Raw genomic sequence first — 9,397 nt, forward strand, 5'->3', positions numbered from 1 at the left:
AATCTTTTCTGAATTTGAACTTCAAATGGATGATATGAACACTGTTGATGTCAGCTTGAAAGTACTATATAAATACAACTTGCTTATGTATGTTAACTATTTCTGCATGCCTAATTACTTGATCAGATGCCATAGGTAAGCAATGTTTAAGAACATGTTCTCTTTACCATGAAGTAAAACACAAACACAGCAGACTAACCATGCAGAATTTTCTGTCTCAGGCATGAGGTTTGGACGTGGCTGAGGAGATGAAATGTTAGCTACTGGCAGGTGAGGAGACGATTTTGAGCATTCATTTGGAATATTAGCTCTTAGACCACATGGCAGCATGAAACAGCTGTGTACTGCAGGTGTCCTACCAGCAACTAATGGCAGGTTAAGCTATAAGCTAATGACACACAGAAAAGGAGTCTTGCAATGCCAGCAGCAAAGCAGCTTGCTCTGTGGTACCTTCAGACTGCCAGCCCCATGGGTACCAGCCACGCTGCCATGTCCTGCTGATGTGCCAAGGCACTGCTAGGAAGAACACAGGGTGTGCAACCCCTGGTCAGCCTCCTAGGATCCACATTTCTGCCCCCGAGGGTCACCCTCAGGTGAGTCCAGTTAGGGATACCACCCCATTACAGTCCTATAGCACCCCATGAGGCTGCTGCCTTGGGCACCCTCACCCCACTGCAGCATTTGCCTCTCCTACAAGGCATTCTGAGGGTGGCCATCTAATTGCTATAAATGCAGGGTGCTGTCAGGTGGAAATATCACACTGATAGCAGGTGAGGAGCAGGCACGAGGCCTGTTCAGCCACCTAGGGACCAAGGCAGCAAATTTCAGTCAGGCCAGGAGGCAGATGGTGCCCTCGTTAGCAGTCACAGCAAAGGCCAGCAGTGAGGCACATCCCTAATCTCCACAGCTAAATGATGTAGCACATCAAAGAGATAGTGTACCCTTAATAAAATATTAACATTGAATATAAGATGCCTCCAGATAAACTTAGTTGTATATAGTAAATATATTAATTTTCAATAGTCAAAACAGTGTTGTTGACAGCACCATTCCTGCTAACCTTGTTTGTACCTGCTTGACTGGGGACACAGATCTCCAGTATCTCTGCTGTTTTATAATGCTGCCTGTATTCGTAGGCAGCCTCTCTGGGACCTCACTCTCCTCTCAGATGTCCATCAAGGCATGGCAGATTTCATGTCAAGTGAAGGCTGCTGGGGAAGCTTGCCAACTCGATGCACAGCTGGTATCACAACTTCTTCCTACACCCTTGTGTTCCCTCTGCCTTCCAGTACAATTGGATTTTCTACTGCTGGTCAGATACAGCCTGTAAGTAAGTCAATGGGAAAGTGAGGGAGACAGCCTATTTTCCTGCCACTATTGTCAGCTCATCAACTCAGCACCCCGAGCAGCTGCACTGTCCCCAGACATTTGGTAAAGTTGCCTTCAGGATTATTTCTGTTCTCATCATCAAACCCCTTTATCCTATCAACCTATTAGCAATTGGATACTTTGCTTTATGTTCAGTTATGTTCCCAGAAAAAGAACAAGTTATAAAAGTGCCTCTCAGACTAACATCAAATGTATTTCTTGATGAATTGCAGCCTGGTAGACTATGTGGAAGGTTTTGAAAAGTGAAGTCTATAAAGCTTTTCAATAAAATAATGCTGTAATGTACTTTTCTCTCCAAGGATAGCAAATATAATAAAGCAATACCTATAACTGACTGGAACTTGTGTTTGTCAGCTGGTGTTTCCGTTTTCAAGCCTGTTTGTTTTTTTTTCCAGGGATCTCAAAACCCCACTTTGATAATGATGGACCATGACTGAGACAAGTCCTGCTCAATCAAGCAGCTTCCATTAGGCTCAAGTGTAAAGCAGAGCCCACTGAATGCGTCATCCCTAAATGGTGGCCTTCCTTTTAAACACAGCTCACCAAAGTCTGCAGTCCACAATAATTAATAGTGAGTAGTTGCCTAAAAAACCTTATGGTTCTTGTGCAAGGACACAGAAATACACTTGAAATCTATTTTCTCATTGACACTATTTCCAGATTGGTTGAGAGGGTGCCTGATGAAACATATGTTTTTTTTAGGCACGTGAACTAAAAGTGCATAAACCCAGAAACCGATCAGCTGTTAGTAGGGGCACTGACCACAGAGTTGTAGTGCTCCTCTGTGTTCCCAGGGGATGGGATTTATAAGGTCACCTCTGCCCCCCAGAGAAGCACAGAATGAATCAAGGCAAACTCCACCCATAACCTTTGCTCTTAGACTTGGCTGCTTTCAGGACTGTGTCCCAAGTTTAATTGTTTCTTACCAGACAGCATTCACCTTTTCTCAAACATGTAGCTGGAGAAATGAATTTCCTGAAGAACTTAGCAAATAACTTCAAAAGTGTAACTAAAACTACTGATTTTTAAGAAGGTGGAGTTTCCAAGCAACTGGAAGCAAGCTGAAACTTCATTTAGGAACCAAAAGCAATAACCATCCTTATGCATAGGAAGTTAAATGTTGTTTGGTAACTCGAAACAGGTTAAGTCCTCTGAGATTCACATTTGCAAGGTACCCTCAGTCCAGAGGCTCAGCACCCCGGGAGACATCAATAAAAAGTAAAATCATGCAGGCACTGAAGAAGTTTGCTCAGCACATTGTAACACAAGGGAAAATTCAATTATATAAATTTGGGTAAACGGCAAACAAACAACGAAAAAGAAAAGGTCATAATGAAATCAGACACTTTTGCAAATATGGAACAGTAATTCCCTTAAGTATGATGTTCTAAAAGCAGTTACTTTGTGGTCCACGTTAATGTCATCTAATACCTTTTTAATTTTTATTCTGCTTGCATACTATAGTAGTAAAGTAAAAATTGTAGAAAAATAGAAGTGTGTTTAAAACTGTGTGTGTGTTGAAGAAGGGGGTGGGGGAATCATAGATTTTTCTCCTCAAAGTACTGTGCTTCACTTACCAGGAGCTAGAGAGAATATGCTTCTATCTATAGACTCTCTGTAGAATCAAGAGGTTAAATCACTAGAAGACCCCTTCCTTGAAGTGGTTGAGTTGCAATCCTCCAGAGACTCCAGACAGATGGTTTTTTGCTCAAACACAGACGTACGGAGTGCCATGGTGTCATTTTTGCAACCCTTGATGTAAAGTGTCCTAGATCAACAAGACAGTTATGGGAGGATTAAACAAACAACCAGACAAAAGCTCCCAAAATGTGACAAGTCACATGCTAAGCCAGGACAAACCAATTAAGAGCTTTTGAAAGCAATTTCAGGTTTTGGACTTTAAAAATCGATAAGATGAGCCAGCAAGGGAAGCTTTAGAGTAGTTCAGCATTATCATTTCCTGATGACCAGGGAAAAAGGAGAGTCTGTTTAAAAAAAAAGGGAGGAGCACTCTGCAAAGGTCTACTTGGAAACAGAAGAAAAGAACAGAAGAAAGAACTTGGAACAGAAACTTACATACTCAAATTATTGGCAAAGGCTTTCTACTCAGCAGTCTTTCAGATGTTGCCGATGTGTTTCCCAAGCTGCACAGAAATTCTAATCAGATGGAAAGTCACATCAAACCAAAAAGGGAGAAGATCCTTGAAAAGATGAAGCCCTTTTCTCCCATTTGCCATTTCTTTGCTTTCTCCATAAAAAAAACATTTCCAAAGCAGCAACTTCTTGGTGAAATTCATCTACTGACTTTGTACTGAGCCAGTACAAATAAATGGGGAGAATTTTCTACTTAATATGTAAGAAGCAGGAATCGGTATTGCTGAGATAGATAGCAGAGCTTTGGAGTAACTCACTGAGTGTGGAGGAGAATTTTTTTAGATGTACTTCTGCATTTAGGCCATTGAACTACTGTTTTGTTTTTGTTTTCTTTGTGAGTCTACTAATAAAAAAAGATATATAACCTTACATATGGTGTAGGAAATGGGAAAGAAGAAAGTGGCAGCTAAAACTATCAGCCAGAGGTTTATGGATGTGGATGGGGAACTGACATTAAAGGCTATTACATGGTACAGTACTGTTATTACTTACAATTATTGCTTTTTTGATTGCTGTGTTTAATGACGGTAACACGCTGCTTTGAAGTTGTAAGAATAATGCCACCAACCAGGGTTTGCTTGTGCTTTCAACATTTGGCTAAGCACTTACTCATAGAGCCTGCTCATGTTATGCTCAAGCAAGAGACACAATTAAACTGGTCAGTTTAAAATACGAACCACTTCCAGAAAGTTATTCATGTTTTAGTTTATGCCTGTGTTTGTTGGAACTACTGAAGTAGGTGTGGCTAAATTCATGTAAAAATGCAGTACCCATTTGCAGTATTGCAGATGTTACATACTAATTGTAATGTACATAAATCTCAAAAACACTGTCATTGCAGTAATACAGTTTAGAAGGTGATAGATAGAAAGTGGAATGAGAGGAGAAATAGTTTCCAAAAATCCCTAGCTTTTTTTCTTAGTTGGGATACCAGATAGTCCCAATGAGCACTAAAACACAGCTGGGGAATGTACTTACCTATGACCTCTCTGAGTCCTCCTAAGTACACTAACTGTAACATAGGCTTTGATTGTTTTACTTCATTTTGAAAACACTCGGTCAAAAAAACACCATTTGAAGGCTGTTCCCATGCCTTTGGAGGAAAGTCTGGCAATAAAGTCACTGGCATCAACCAGTCCATCAGTCATTCTCAAATCTTATTTTAATATTTCGTTTTGCCTGGTTTGGGAAGTTCTGATGAAGGTTCCACAACAATGGCAACCTCAGATCTTTGATCTGTTAGAAAGCAGCGTGCAAAATAACATGAAAATGTATGAAGTGCTTATTGCCAGCTAGCTGTACTGTTAGAGGACTCAGCACATTTTGTTAATGTACAGAAAGGCAAAATTAAAAGACAGCATTCCCTCCTTATCATATGGCTTAGTTTGGAAGGCACCTTAAAGATGCCTACCTTCCAAGCCCATGTCAGCAACCTGACTCTGCTCTTTGCCAGGCCCACATTCCCCAGGATCACCAACTCAATCAGGGCTTGGTCACCACGGCCCAGACTATCACCAACCTTAATTTCTTTAAAGATCTCCTTGCATTGGTGAGACCAAGTCCAGTAATACTTCACTTCTGTTTGGTGTGTCCAATACTTGAACCAGAAAGTTATCATCCATGGACTCCAGGAGTCTCCTGGATTGCTTGCAGCTCTGGATGCTTTTGTTGGAAAATCCCCACATTTGCTGATTTTTATGAACAGTGAAAGAATAGCTCTGGCAATTACAGTCAGAAGTCTTCACACGGTGGTGAAAAGAGGAGTGGCTTTCAGGCTTGCTGTTCAGCTCTTGTCAGTCATCAACCCAATTTAAAGAGCAGCCTTGCCATAATTTGTTCAGTAACCACCAAAACCACAGCTCTAAGGACCAGAAAGCTCGGGGGGAGGAGCTCATCAAAATCACAATGTTGTTGAATTTGAATTTCTTTAGAGTGGGTCACTGATGATTACAAATTATTTTGTAGAAACAGATCATTGAAAGAGAGCACTTAAAAACCAGTTCATTTTAGAGGTTAAGATGTGACTGGTTGTTTTAATTTGATTGGTAGTCTTCAGAGAGGCAACATTTTAATTTAAGGGTCAACTTGTTCTAAAAGGCTAACCAATCATGTAATCTAGATAAGTGTCAATCTAAATAGGATAAAGATAGTCATGCATAACTGAGTATTCAAAGGCACCTTTGTCAGCTCACTGCTGGATTTCAGGATACTAAAGGAACACTCACTGAAGCAAATAGTTTAAAAGATCTATCATTAGTATGGGTAGTGAATTCTACTTTATACTAAGAAATTTTTACATAACCATCCCTATGTGACGAGAATTTGTAAAACAGATTAGCAAAGTTTGATTATCTCTGCTTGAGAAAACTTGAAATGTTCCATGTTAAATTTGGAAGTTTAATTCTATTAGCTTCTTACATCTCTTTTGCTTCCTTCTCTACTAACGTCACTAAATAAAGCATAGCAGTTCATGTACTTCCATCTTTTAACTAAACACCAAGAAAGTTGGCATGCCAGTGAATAATGTTTTAGAAGTTTTTTTTTTTCCTTCATTCCATTGTCATTACAAAGTCTTTTTAGGTACCTTGCAAGTAAGTATCTTACTGTAATGTAAATTTCTTTTTTTTTTTCTCCTTGTTATTTTAGTCAGAAAACAAGAGTTTTCTTAGGAAAAAAAAAAAAGAGCACAGAACATACCATCTTGAGCTTTAAAGCTCTGAAAACCAGAACCTTATTTACCTCTTCACGCCAGTGAATCACTGCTGACAAAATGCCCCCATCATATAAGTTCATCTACTATCATATTTAGATACTATCTGCCATATATACTCTCTTCATCTTTAAATAGCATTCGATTCTATTGACTTATTTTGTATGAATTACATAGTTTACTATTCTCCCGAATCAAAATTTTTTTTTAATTTTTGCAGAGGACTCACTAATAAATCCCCAGAAAAGTTTAGAGTGAACAGCAAGGACACACGGGAATCTTATCAGGAGCCTGAGCTCCCAATACACATGTAAAGGCATGAATGCTTTTTACAGATCAGCAGATCTACTTGGATGCTCACCTGATGTTCTTTAAAAACCTACCTCCAGGGTGCTTAGTATGTGAATCTCTTACATCACCTGAAAATTCAGACATCAGTAAAGAGAGAATTCTCATATTCATGTACAGACCTGCTAGGGTTGCACTTCAGTCATTTGCCCAGAAATGAGAAATAGACCTCTTGAGTGAGTGACAAGCTCGTTCTTCACCATGGTGGAATAAAAGGCAGAAAGACTTAGAATGGTATATGAAGGTTAACATTTCCAAATAGTGTGAACAAAACTCTCGATGAGTTAAAAATAATTTCCTTCTTGGCATTCAATAATTGCACCAGAAGTTATTTTAAGATGACATGCTAAGGTAGGAATCCTGATGTCATTTTTTTTCCCCCCAAAAATAGATTATTTGAAAAGTGGACACTCAAATAATTCACCATGGAAAGCAGATATACACTCCCGCGCTGGAGTAAAGTTTCAGGGTTGCTTCTTTGAAGAGTAGGGCAATTTTGTGAGGACGGAGAGAAGGGCAACTTGCATCAGGGCTAGATACTTTATGTGACCGCTAGCCTTCAAATCCACCTCTCATGAGCACAGAGGCAAATGGGAAGGAGTCTGCATATCCTGGGACAAATGACTCAGGATGTGATATCCAGGAATGGTACCTACAGCAAGCCCCATCTGATGCTATGGATGGCAGCTGATGACCTGAGAGGGTAAGAAGGCTTTTCTTCAATTATCAAAACACAAGCTAATACTAGAATGAAATTACCATCAGCAAAGTAGTAACTTTGAGGTTACCTGATGTCTTCCCCATAGTTTCCTCCTTTTTCTTTCCAAGCAAGGAAGAGGAGATAATCTTTACAGGAGACATATGATACTTTTTTGATCAGTTCTAGTAAGCTCATTTTTTGAGGCCAAGTAAGATAAATCAACAACAGTTAGCCCCCTGAGGTGGGTCTCAGTTTTCTTCCATGCAAATGGAGAACTTTCCATTCTTCAATGAGGCAGCAGCACAGAAATAAAACAAGCTTTCCATAAATTAGAAACATTCTATGTTTACACATAACACTGACAAAATCACTCAGGACCAGACAGACTCAAATTCAAGCTAAACACTGCCTACCCCATCGCTCCTACTTTCTTGTAGGCTGACTTCAAAAGAGGAACAGGTCATGGTAAGCTTGAAAACTCAGGTAAAGTAGGCAGACTAAATATAGCTCATATGACATATTGACCAGAAGTGTGCCCAAGCCTAATCTTATATGTAACAAACGGATTTAAGGTGTGTGAGCATGATCCAGAAGCCAGGTTTGTAGGGAGAGATGGCGGCTCTCACTAGGCCAACTCATACCATTTGAAAGCACAAAAAAAATGCTTTATTAAGGAGCCCTCCAGATCTGAAAGCTCTTTTCCAAGTGAGTTGAGGCTGAAACCAGGTTGAATCCACTCCGGCTGTGCTTTGTTCAACTCCTTACCAATGTTTTCATAGAATCATAGAATGGCTTGGGTTGGAAAGGACCTCAAGGATCATCAAGCTCCAGCTCCTCTGCCACATGCAGGGCCACCAACCTCCCAATTTAATGCTAGACCAGGCCTCTCAGGGCCCCATCCAACCTGGACTTGAACTACTCTAGAGACGAAGCATCCACAAACACTCTGGGCAGCCTGTTCCAGCACCTCACCACTCTCTTGATAAAGAACTTCACATTTTGATTCGATGGTAAGTCTAATTATGAAAGATTTGATTCACTGTAAATTAAAGGTACGTAGTGCAAATTAAATATTATAATAGTACCTGCTCCTTTCCCTAGTGCTCTTTTGGGACCTTCCATACTCTGGGCATACAGTTGATAGAGCAAAATCTGTTACATTGAAGGGTTCACATTAATAATTAAGGTCACTGAGATAAAAATAACTACAGTTGTACAACTGAGCTCTTTAAGTTAGTAAGATTTATAGTGAGAATTATTAACTCTAACAGCTATTTTATCTCCAAGCAATGTCCATGAAATAGGATGACCTCTTATCTATTACCTGTTGATTTTACAGCATCTATGAGTTCCAGATTGATGAGTTTCAGACTCAGGCCAATTTCATCACATATTCTATTTACAACACACTTCTTTTTCGTTCCTCAGATGATTGTTTTCCCAGGAAGAAAAAAAGTCTGGCATTTATAGCATGAGAACTGGAAGAAGCTTAGAACATTTTCAGCTAGCTACAGTGGTTATCAAAAACAGGTACACTGGGCTTGTAGGGGCTGGAAGGAGAAATGAAGCACTGGCTGTAGCAATGCAACAGATTTTCAGTGGTAAATATTGCATTGTGCAGTAATGGATTCATTTAATGCATGATAAGATAAGACTCCTATGATTGAAATCACAGGAGACATCACAGGAATGTTTGCTTAGAAAGGAATGAAATTCATAGAACAACTTTAGTGTATTAAGTCTGCAGCCAGAGAAAATAGCCTGAACAAGCACTCAGCCTCCAAAACACTTCCTGACTTTAAGGAGTCTTCCTCTCTGTGTGGACATTGATGCCTAGGCTGCACCATGGCAACCTCTGTCAAAACAAACACCATCTTCTGTTTTGCACCTTAAAGAAACACCCGGACTTTCCACTCCAGCTCAACACCAGGCAGCTCCAAGGGCTGCTACAGTCCTATGGCAATCTGACTGAAGGATGCTAAGCCAGATGAGTGTCAAAGAGAAAAGATTACTTCAAATACATGCTAGAGTGGCTGATAGAGCATACGGAGAAACTGGAACCACCTTGCTATTTTCTCCCCTTAGAATATTGCTCT

The 9,397-nt window shown here is 40.0% G+C and overlaps 1 long non-coding RNA gene across 1 annotated transcript; it reads left to right on the forward strand.

Moving 5' to 3' along the window:
- The first annotated feature begins 1,238 nt into the window (after nt 1-1,238).
- LOC116216873 lies at nt 1,239-6,210 on the forward strand. Its single transcript, XR_004160461.1, has 2 exons — nt 1,239-1,326; nt 1,785-6,210. It is a non-coding gene; the product is annotated as an uncharacterized LOC116216873 (long non-coding RNA).
- The last annotated feature ends 3,187 nt before the right edge of the window (nt 6,211-9,397 follow it).

Source organism: Meleagris gallopavo, chromosome 8, assembly GCF_000146605.3.
Source record: "Meleagris gallopavo isolate NT-WF06-2002-E0010 breed Aviagen turkey brand Nicholas breeding stock chromosome 8, Turkey_5.1, whole genome shotgun sequence".
In the NCBI taxonomy this organism is placed as follows: domain Eukaryota; kingdom Metazoa; phylum Chordata; class Aves; order Galliformes; family Phasianidae; genus Meleagris; species Meleagris gallopavo.